At 38.4% G+C, this 12,361-nt stretch overlaps 1 protein-coding gene across 10 annotated transcripts in view; it reads left to right on the top strand.

Annotated features, from left to right (window-relative positions):
* The window catches only part of LOC126828382 (trichohyalin), a 183,168-nt gene that overhangs the window by 132,279 nt on the left and 38,528 nt on the right, over nt 1-12,361 (top strand). The gene's annotated exons all lie outside the window — the stretch shown is intronic.

The raw sequence follows: 12,361 nt of genomic DNA on the forward strand, positions 1-12,361 counted from the left end.
TTATGTTGGAATGGTGATATATTTAAACGGTTTTTAAAATCGGAAAAAAAAAAATTGTGACCTCTAGAGAATCTGCAAGCTAAAAATGCGATTTTTCAAACAATCAGGGGCCATAATCCAGGAAGTTATGCACGATTATCAAAAGGAACCAAGATCTTAGTGGGCAACGGCGATATATTTTTTTAAAATTGGATAAAATTTGTGTACAATCAAGGGCAATAATTCAGGAACCTAACAGAAGAAACATTTCCACGACTCTGACTTTGAATGTTACAGTCATTGTGGCATTGAATTCCAGGGTGGAAACATCAGTTTAATTGTTTTAGTGACCAGAAAACAAATTTTGATATGCGTCGGCTTACCCAAAATGAAAGGTTACGTGCCCTTGGCATGCTACAGATCAGCACAACACAGGCGGTTGTGGCGCGGACGATGAATGTTTCTCAGTCTGTCATAAGCAGGCTATGGTCCAGATACCGTGATACACAATCTGTACAGGACAGACCACGCTCAGGTCGACCAAGGGCGACAACTCAAGCCCAGGATCGATTTATCCGTACCTTGGCCTTGAGAAATCGTGTCATCACAGCAAATCAGATCAGCGCTCGTCTTCAAACAGACACTGGTGTGAGAGTGAGTGGCCAGACGATTCGGAATCGACTGCATAGGGGTCACCTTCGCGCCCGACGTCCTCGCGTGATCCCTTGTTTGAGAGATCATCACATTCAGGCAAGACGTCGTTGGTGTAGGGATCGTCAACACTGGGATAATCGACGCTGGAGCAATGTGATGTTTTCAGATGAGTCAAGGTTCACTGTTGATTTTTTGGACAGACGTAGGAGGGTGTGGCGTCGTCGAAACGAGCGCTTCCAAGACGTTAACGTCATCAGACATGATCGATTTGGGGGTGGTTCTGTTATGGTGTGGGGAGGCATCACTGTTGCTGGAAGAACGGCTTTACATGTTGTTGCAGGGCGTGTTACAGGCCAGTACTACCGGGACAACATCTTGGCAGTCCATGTTGTGCCGTTCGCACGACGTCATGGCCGCCGTTTCATCTTCCAGGATGACAACGCAAGATGTCACAGGGCCAGGATCGTTACAGGTTACCTCCAACAACAGAACATCACCACATTACCTTGGCCAGCACTGAGTCCCGACCTCTCCCCCATCGAGCATGTCTGGGACATGCTTGGACAGAGGTTACGTCAACGTCAACAACGTCCTGCCAATGTCCAAGAACTTGCTGCTGCGTTGCAACAGGAATGGGACAATCTGGACCAAAATGACCTTAGACGTCTCATTAGGAGTATGCCACGTTGGATCAATGCTTGTTTGGCAAACAGAGGAGGATTTACCCGTTACTGACTTGGTTGTGATGCTGTGGTAACTTTGCTGTTTGACCCCGGGTATCATTTTACCCTTATAATGGTCAGTCTGTGCCTTACTTAGTCTAACGATCATTTGGAATAAATCGATGAATGTGAACTTCATTTCATTTTGTCATTTGTTTCTTCGTCAGTTTCATTAGGTGACTTTAATAACACTTAAAAATCAAATATCCCCTACTTTTTTTGAATAGTATATTTCAAGTTTCATCAAAATCGGATTAACATTGTGACTTCTAGTGGGTTCACAACCTTGATATACCATATATACTGAGCTCCATGGAAAATGCATCACTTAGTTTTTCATATAACAAAATGATCCTGTAAACATATCTTATTTATTTTGCTTCTTATTGTGAACAATATTCAAATGGGAACACATCAATAACAACACATTTGTACACTTATGGATGTTTAATCTGTAATCAACGGTACAAAGTCAGAGGGGTCAAAACCAAAAGTACAACACAGATATCAGTAGCACGTGTGTCCTCCACGGGCTCTTACGCACGCTGTGCAATGACGTTGCATGGAATTTACCAATGTTTGAAAGAAGGCCCGGGGCAAATTGTTCCATTCTCGGACAAGAGCAGCTTCTAAGGCAGCAATGGTGTGCATCTGTGGTCTCCGATACAGACGGCGTCCAATCTCATCCCAGACATGTTCTATCGGTGCCATGTCCGGAGACATGGCTGGCCAGTCCAAGTCATTGATGTTGTTAGCAGCCAGGTAGTCCATACTAAAACGGGCGGGATGCGGACGTGCATTATCCTGTTGGAAGTGCTGAAGTTGTGGGTGCGCTCGAAACATCGGTACAACAATTGGTTGCAAGACATCATCACGGTAGGCTACAGCATTAACGCGACCCCTGCAAATGTGTAGGGCGGTCCGGTGATGAAATGTGAAGCCTCCCCACACCATTACACTTCCCCCACCCCATTGATTTGTTTTGATGACGCAGCAGTCTGCAAGACGTTCCCCAAGACGTCTCCACACACGTTGACGGCCATCAGCGTGATAAAGATGAAAGCGACTCTCATCACTGAAGAGCACACTTTGCCAGTCTACTCTTCTCCATGTCTGGTGTCCTTGAGCCCATATCAAACGCTGCTGACGGTGATGATCCCTGAGGATAGCTCCAACATAAGGTCGTCGTGCACAGAGTCCTACTTCTCTTAGACGACGTCTTACGGTGTTGGCACTTACTGGTCCTTGTCTTCCGACGACTGCTGCACCTGTTCGAGTCGCTGGGCGGAATCTGTCACGCAGATGAGTGACCCGGATGTAGCGGTCTTGAGCCTGGGTTGTAACGTGTTGTGGACCAGGACTTTGACGGTCACGTGTTGATCCAGTAACTCGAACACGTTCCACCAACCTTACAATAGTGGACTAATGACAATTGAAGTGTCTGGCAATAGCATGTGTAGACATGCCAGCCCTGGACATTCCCATGGCTTCATTCCGTTGATTTTCAGTAAGTCTCGGCATCTCTAGCTCGATTCCTTCACACGTCCAACAACAAATTACGACAGATTGACGTTTCACAGTTCATGTACTGCATATTAAGTTGAAAACATGCTTTTAAAGGGCTCACACACACTGCTGCATGTGAATATTGGGTTTTTCATGTGCATATTTGATTGTAACTTCCTGAATTATGGCCCTTGATTGTACGAAAAGTCGCGTTTTTAGGATGTGGTCCCTCTTGATGTCACAATTTTTATCCGATTTAAAAAAAGGTTTGAATATATCACTGTTACACCCATTATGATGGTTGAGTCCGAATTTCGTACAAATCGGACCAAAACTGCCGGACAAAATGGCTGCCCCTCTTATGCAAATATTGTAAATATATGGTATATCAAGGTTTTGGACCCCCTAGAGAGAGGACACAATTTTGATCCGATTTTGATGAAACTTGAAATACATGTTTATAACCCAAAGATCTTGGTTCCTTTCAATATTCATGCATATCGGATCGTAACTTCCGGAATTATGGCCCTTGATTGTACGAAAAATCACTTCTTTTTTTGAGCTTGTTCTCTGTCCATCTCTTGCAAAATGTGGGCGTATCTTGCATGGTAACGGCTTTTTTAGAAGTGATAATATCCTAATTTCTAGTGTATCAGTGGGTAATGCACTGATCGAGGTCTGGACTATTTGTTTTCATGTATTAGGCTTCATAGGCATATAACACCCTGTGTTTACGATTACCCAACCGACTCTGTTTTTGTAAGCCATAATCGCCGACCCTAGATAATTTTTCCTCATTTCCCAGGGCCCTGTTTCACAAAAACTTAAATCTCCTTAAAATCGTCTTAAACTAAAATTCTATCCTAACTTAAGATAGATGCGTTTCACAAAACAATTTTAAGCATTTTACATAAAATCCACTATAATAATATTGTAAGTTAAAATTGTATCTTAACTTAAAATTGTGGCTTTTCACAATGCTATTTTAGGGACAAAATTAACTGAAATCAATTTTAACTTAGGACAGTCGTCACCTTCTCCTAACTTAAAATCACGACATTTACAAACATTGATTAGAGCTACGTTGTGAGATCTATATTTGGAATAATGATAATATTGCCAATGGCCCGGGTTATATAATTTAAACATACTATCATTTACAAAAATAATTTTAATTCAATTTCTTTTCATTGCATGGGAAATATAGCTGCTGCCGGCCCGTTTATTTTATTGTAAGGCAATATAAGCAATTAGATGACGCCCCAAATTAAAACCCCAAGAACAAAAAACCCCTTAAAACCCCAGTAAACAAAACTCTTTGTTACTATTTTATATATTACCATATGATTCAAGTATTAATTATACTATTTTCAAAAAATTAATACACACAAAAAAACTACAATAATCTTAACCACTTCATATCTAATGTCTATAAAAAAAAGTAGTTTTGTACAATTGTTTTAAATGAGAGAGAGAGAGAGAGAGAGAGAGAGAGAGAGAGAGAGAGTGAGCGAGAGAGAGAGAGAGAGAGAGAGAGAGAGAGAGAGGGGGGTAATGTCCACTAGACACAAACTAGGTCATTTCGGGACTAACACATGGTTCAATTTTATTTGAATAATTCGCTTGCACGTAGGGGTCTGTAGTAGTGGGAGGACTCAGAGAAAACCCACTAGGTGTGACGGGCGACCCTACTCCCTGTCACGTACAACCGGGGAATCGAAACCCCGCCAGTCCTATAATACTAGACACACCATATGCAAAGTATTTATGGTTTTGGGGTTATGATGATTTATATAGGAGCCAAGGGTATTTTATATTGGGAAAAAATCATTTTAATTTAGTAAGATAGATGGGCATTATCCAATAAGGAGTGTGGCACTTTGGCATATTCAAAGTATTATTGAAAGGTCCATGGGACTGACATTTCGAATCTAGACATCGGAACATTGGCTATTTCGTGTATTAGTTTAAAAGTTGTTAAATACTTTTAAAATTTGACAATACTTTAATCGTTTGAGTCAGAAATATCACATGTTTGTGGCAATTCTCAATAGTTTCTGTTATCTAAAATAACATAAAACTACGAAATTCAAGCAATTCAGTTTATCGATACGTATTATTTCCATTGAAGCCTGCGAGTAAAACAAATGCCAAGGTCACGAAAGCGACATGCAAATTCAAGGCCAACCAACTGATACATTTCAAAACCAATAATACGCAATAAACTTATTTATTTCATCTCTCTACAACTGTCTGACTATGTGCAGACATTGTTACAATGTATGAAACTCTCCTCATTGGTATTGTAACGGTTAGTTCAACCTGGCAACAGTTTTCAGTTCCTAAGTGTTTATGCTTGCCGAGTGCCAAGGTTTTTTCGGGAAAAAACCAAAATGAGACCAACAAATCAATATTCAGCTTAGTCATTTCAAAATTACATAGTGCTATACTTACTACTTTTTGACCTACATGTAACTGGGGTTGATAATTGATAATTTTTTAAAATGTTCTCTGTCTCCAGGCCGAGCGATGCTATTTTTATTGGGTACCAAAAAAAAGGTAATGGTGGGCCGATTTGATTTTCTACTGTTGAGTGGGACGATTTTTTGATGGCACCCCCACTCCCGTCACCAGGGAAATTATGTTTGTGCGACCCAGGCTATGCGATGAAAGAATCCATGTTGGTTTATAAAAAAAAATTGAATTGTTTTTGAGCCATTTAATAATAATGCATATTGCAGTAGATTATGAAATTCATCACACAAGAGATATCTACCGTAGAATGTATTATTGGGTGATAATAAACTTTGGACATGTGGACGTATTATGCCGTCGCCCCTGTCCGTCCGTCCACAATTGTTTGTGGACTCTCTACAGGTCACAATTCTTATCCCCAAAAGATCTTGGCTGCTTTCGATATTGGCATGTATCGGATCGAAACTTCATGGATTATGGCCCCTGTTTGTACGAAAAAACACGTTTTTAGCTTGTGGACCCTATAGAGGTCACAATTTTTATCCGATTTTGTTGAAACTTGAAATGTAAGTTTATAACCCAAAGATCTCAGTTCCTTTCGATATTTGCGCATATCGGACAGTAACTTCCTGAATTATGGCCCCCTGATTGTACGAAAAATCTTGTTTTTAGCTTGTGGACCCTATAGAAGTCATAATTTTTATCCGATTTAAAAAAACGTTCTATTATATCACCGTTACACCCTAAGGATGACTGAGTTCGAATTTCGTTAAAATCGGCCCAAAATTGACAAACAAAATGGCCGCCGTTCAAGGTTGTGGACCCTATAGGGGTCACAATTTTTATCCAATTTTGTTGAAACTTGAAATGTAAGTTTATAACCCAAAGATCTCGGTTCCTTTCGATATTCGTGCATATCGGACCCTAACTTCCTGAATTATGGCCCCTGATTGTACGAAAAATCATGTTTTTACCTTGTGGACCCTATAGAAGTCATAATTTTTATCCGATTTAAAAAACCATTCTATTATATCACCGTTACACCATATCGGACCGTAACTTCCTGAATTATAGCCCCTGATTGTACGAAAAATCACGTTTTTACCTTGTGGACCCTATAGAAGTCATAATTTTTATCCGATTTAAAAAACCATTCTATTATATCACCGTTACACCAAAATTGACAGACAAAATGGCCGCCGTTCATTCTCAAATAGCGTAAAAATATGGTATATCAAGGTTGTGGACCCTATAGAAGTCATAATTTTTATCCGATTTTGTTGAAACTTGAAATATAAGTTTATAACCCAAAGATCTCGGTTCCTTTCGATATTTGCGCATATCGGACCGTAATTTCCTGAATTATGGACCCTGATTGTACGAAAAATCACGTTTTTAGCTTGTGGACCCTATAGAGGTCATATTTTTTATCTGATTTAAAAAAACGTATTATTATATCACCGTTACACCCTAAGGACGACTGAGTTCGAATTTCATGAACATCGGCCCAAAACTGACAGATAAAATGGCCGCCCTTCGTTCTCAAATAGCGTAAAAATAGGGTATATCAAAGTTGTGGACCCTATAGAAGTCATAATTTTTATCCGATTTTGTTGAAACTTGAAATGTAAGTTTATAACACAAAGATCTTGGTTCCTTTCGATATTTGCGCATATCAAATTGTAATTTCCTGAATTATGGCCCTTGATTGTAGGAAAAATCACTTTCTTGTTAGCTTGTTCTCTATCCATCTCTCGAAAATGTGGGCGTATCCTGCCTGGCAGCCGCTTGCAATATTCAATCGTGCAGTAATATTATGGTGCACAATATTTAAGAAATTAAGATCCATTATGTAAGAGTTGGTAAGATTAAATACAGAGATGGACGTTCTTGCTATAATAGTTTAAAATTGTGTTTGTAGCGTTTGACAAAACATGTCTAGATAAAGTCTTTAGCTCTCAGTAATAACTTGTTTGCAACAGATGAATTTTTAAAAGTGTCTTGAATAACATTAATGAGGTGCATTGGCAGAGGTTAACAGGTAACGAGTTCCACCTTCTAGCAGTAGCTACTTCAAACAAAAGTTGCCATCCTGTAACTTAGTATGATCAGTTGTTTGCAATCGCATTTATTCGATAGAATGTAAGACTTAACACGTCCACACAGATAATTGGGAGCGGTGCCATACTTTTAAACTATTTTATTCTGAGTGAAGTTATGAATGTTTAAAGTTTTAACATATTGTCTCAGGCTCTTCATTACAAAACCCACACGCATCGTTTTCAAGGATTTAAAAAAATGTGTTTTAAAGAAAACGGTTGATACTAATAATTGAGTGGATAGTACGGTATTGTAGCCATAATAGTTTTCTATCGGAAGTGTTTTTTTTCTAGCCAAAGAGCCGATATTTGACAAATATTATTGGCACATTTAAAGTTATTAAAATTTTAAAATTTCTCCCACGTTTATCTGTAAAATGATATCATTATCATTATGTTGCTTTCTATAATGTTAGTTGCTGATGTGTCTTTTCCTAATACTCACTTTTTATTAATTCAATAAGTCCTGTTTTTCTTATTTTCTCCTCGGCAATACTATATACCGGAAAACACCAGAAAACAACGGAAAACACCATTTTATACTGAATACCGGAAAACACCGGAATAACACTAAATCCCGGAAACACCCTAAATAGGTAACCCGGAGCCTGGTCCTCTGTGTGAGGTTTTGGACCAAGTGAGCGCCGATGAAGGTCAAGGTCATTACGATGTTTGTTTTACAAATAGCCGCCCCCACCCCCCCAAAAAAATTTCCGATTTCTTTTTCTCCAAAATTTTCTCACAAAAAAAAAATTTGAATTTTTCCGAAAAATTGGTTTTACAAAAAAACATTCCGTAGAAAATAATTTTACAGAGAAAAATACTGGAAAAAAAATTTGAATTTTTTTTTGAGAGAAATTTGGGAGAAGAAATTGTTAAAAAAAAATCTGAAAAGCAATTTTTCTTTGACCGTAGGCGATCACTTGCTTGTACGTTAATGAACTTATTACATCAGCGCTCACCTGGTCCAAAACCACACACGAGGACCAAACTCCGGGTTACTAAATAGCTACCGGAAAACTTAGAAGAGTAAACTGTGCCCGAGATTTTTTTAGAGAGCGCGCCCCGCCGCGCCTCGCCAATCCGGGAGGGATCATCATCAGGCTGGGACGGGGGTGGAATTGTCCAGTCACGTGACGAACATAGATCTTCCGTTCCTTAACCCATATTATTTCCACAGTCATTGTCATTAATCACAAATTACGGGATGATATATGAAAATGCAGGTTTACTTTGAAATAGTGCAAATGATACTTTTCCATCTACAATCTTCAGATCAAAGGATGCAAGTTCTTACACAGTGCAGCATAATTTGTGCAACAGAAGACATCTCGAATATCGATTGTCTGAAAAAACATTTTCTCGGGGACATTTTTTTCCGAATACGCATTCGGTGTAATTCTTCAGCAACCAGGAAGTGGTTTACATAGTAATGTTTTATTACGATAGTAGTACATAAAACAAATTGGTTGCCTGAGGTTCTCGGGGGGGGGGGGGGGAGTAGCCTCATCGGCTAGAGTCCTCTATTTCACAAACAAAAACAACAATTGCTTCCTTGAAAATTTATCGATCAACCCTTTTCAAGAATATGATGGAATATGTTGAATATTATTATGGTTCAAGTGATTATGTTTGACCCTGGAATGAAAGTAAGCTCAGAAACAAGTAGATTTTTAGCCCTTCCAACGAGATGGATAGCTCTTGGAAAGGATAGACACTTTTCAGATTACAGCCTGTCCGAGAATTGCGTGGCATCCATTTCGTTTGGTGATTAGGACACATAGTGGTTAAACCTGGAACTTCAACTCGAACTATTCAGAGATTTATTATCTCACTCTTGATGATACTTGCTGTTTTATGATGCGATTTTTTTGTTACCTAGGGAGGAGTTGGCCTACTCGTGCCTTCCACTAATTCGTACCACCCTGATGCCAGCGTTACTGGTAAGAATTGGGAGGCCGGCACAACTGGCATATAATGGGGCCCTCCCAGGGCAGTGTTTAATCTACTGAAATACTGAAAACACTGAAATTTACTGAAAACTAAAATTAAAATACAAAATAAAATATGGTCAATGATGGAGGTAGACTGATTGCATTCAAAACATAATAGGCATCAACAAAATTTTTTTTTTGGGGGGGGGGGGGCTATTTGTAAAACGAACATCGTAATGACCTTGACCTTCCTTCATCGGCGCTCACTTGGTCCAAAACTGCACACAGAGGACCAGGCTCCGATTACCTATTTAGGGTGTTTTCCGGTATTTAGGATGTTTTCCGGTATTTAGTGTTTTTCCGGTGTTTTCCGGTATTCAGTATAAAATGGTGTTTTCCCGTTGTTTTCCCGGTGTTTTCCCGTTGTTTTCCAGTGTTTTCTGGTATATAGTATGGCCCTTTTCTCCTGTCTCTTTATAATCTGTGTATGTCATTTACAATCGTGGAAGTGATCTGAAAAAATTACAACATTTAAGTTATACATGTATATCTATTTGCCATTTTCTTTTTGAATAAAAATAATCCTGTGAATCTTAACATAATAAATTACATTTTTAAAAAATATTTTATTAATTACCAATTATTAATTTGTTTATTATATTATAAACGTTTAGTATAACATTGTAGTTTTCATTATCTTAGATAAATCTAGCTTATATGATGAAATTTATCTAGATCTAAAATGTTAAGATGATTTTACTTTAAATGTATTTTTGCCATATTTCTACCAGTTGCGAAGGTTGAAATGTAGTATAGGCCTTATACGTTGGAATAAATGTTTTATCAAAGTAGGCCTATTTCCCAAGTGTGTTTCAGTTCCGTAGCTACAACATTACTCACAGATTTAGGCTTAGCACTGTGAAATTAAAAAAATATATACCGGTATATATGCAAGTCAATTTTAACTAGGTCAGAAGTGACATTAATTATTATTTCATTATCTTAGATCAATCCCTCTTATGATGAAATTTGTCTAGATCCAAAATGTTTAGATAATTTTATTTTAAATTTAAATGTATTTTTCGCCACATTTCAATAGGCCTTATATACGTTGAAATTAAATATTTTATTTTGATCAAAATAGGTCTATTTCCCAAGTGCTTTTAAGTTTCGTAGCTAGAACATTACTCACGGACATTGACTTAGTAATGTGAAATAAAATAGAAAAACAATACATAACGTTTCCACAGACGAGATACCGATTGCCTGTTGTAGCAGCAGGCCTTAGTATTTATTACACCATAGATTATTCATCTTATTTTTTTATCAATGAAATATTAATATTATTGAAAATTTCGACAGCTATTCTAATGAAGACACATACGGACTTGGCATAAGACAAGTGATGTTCGAATTTAAGTATGGATAATTATAAAACTTGTATAAATAAACTATTCCATGAAAATTTTACCGTTAGCAAAAACACATCCGTGTCAAATGAATGTCAGGCTAAAAACTTTGAGAATCTGCAGGCTACTTACTGTTACTCTTATCATATTTCCCGCCTTCTGCCTGACCGAATGTTATGACTGGTATGCTGTCAAGATTGGCCATGCGCACGGTCAAGTCAATATATACTCAGCCAAATTAAAAACTTGACACTGATGAATTTCAACAAATTTTTTTTTCTGGTAAGTCAAATAAATTTTAAAGTGTTTCTAACAATATTAAGTAGTAAGAAGCCTTTAATTTCATAAAATTGTAAAGTCACGTGGATCACGTGGCGGCAGCGTCATGGTTTGGGGTTCTTTTTGTGCACATGGACGGTCTCCTCTTGTTGTTGTCCAAGGGAACTTAAATGCTGTCCAGTACGGGGATCAGATTTTGCAACCTGTTCTTCTTCCGTTTATGCAGAGACATGGGCCTGGACTAACATTTCAACAAGACAATGCTCGACCCCATACAGCAATTGCTACCCAGAATTTTTTAAGAAATGCCGGTGTCCAAGTCCTGGATTGGCCGTCGCTTAGCCCCGACCTTAATCCTATTGAACACATCTGGGACGAAATGGGTCGACGTGTTCGTCAGCAAGTGAATCCACCACTGACGTTGCAGGACCTTCAACATGCTCTTGCTGAGCAGTGGCGACGTCTTCCTCGGGTAGTGTTTACTAATGTTCTGAGATCCATCAGAAGACGTTGTGTGGCAGTACGAGACGCTAGAGGAGGCCACAACCGTTACTAAACACTTTATTCCGATTGTTCTCCAAGTCTGTGAATTTCATTTTTGGGGGTACTGTGACATCACAAACTTTATCAATGTCAAGGACTTTCGGCGAGACGTATTCTTGCTTTCTGTTGATGTCAAGGTCGTCTGTGCACAACATAACACTAAAATAGTTGCCTTCAACCAAATATTAAAAATCTAGTCCCAAAAATCCTGAGTGTCAAGTTTTTAATTTGGCTGAGTATATATGTCATTGACAGCAATATTCAGCATTCTACGACTTTCCTTTCCAGAGTCGTCCCCCCATTGCTGAAAATGCGATAGAAGCTACTATTTTAAATAAAACTTTTTCAAGCTTGTAAGCATTGTGGTCATGAGAGAATGCAACATATATCAATTTTACGGCATTCTGCAACTTCCTGTTTCAGAGTTATCCCCCTTTGTCCAAAAAACTTGTGAACACGATTGAGACTGCAAATTTTAACAGAATTTTTCTTAACTTGGTTGTAAGCATTGGGGTCATGAGAGAATGAACCCTACCAATTTTCAGCTTTCCACAACTTTTCGTTCCCATAGTGATGCGATGTAAACTACAGTTTTTACCAGATTTGGTTTGAAGCATTGGGGTCATGATCTAGAGGATGAACCCTATTGATTTTCAGCATTTTTGTTACAGAGTTATCCCTCTTTTCCAAAAACATTGTCATTGCAATAGCTTTTAACAGATTTCTTTCAAATTTGGCAGAAATCATTGGGGTCATTAAAG

The sequence above is a fragment of the Patella vulgata genome, chromosome 7 (assembly GCF_932274485.2).
Source record: "Patella vulgata chromosome 7, xgPatVulg1.2, whole genome shotgun sequence".
In the NCBI taxonomy this organism is placed as follows: domain Eukaryota; kingdom Metazoa; phylum Mollusca; class Gastropoda; family Patellidae; genus Patella; species Patella vulgata.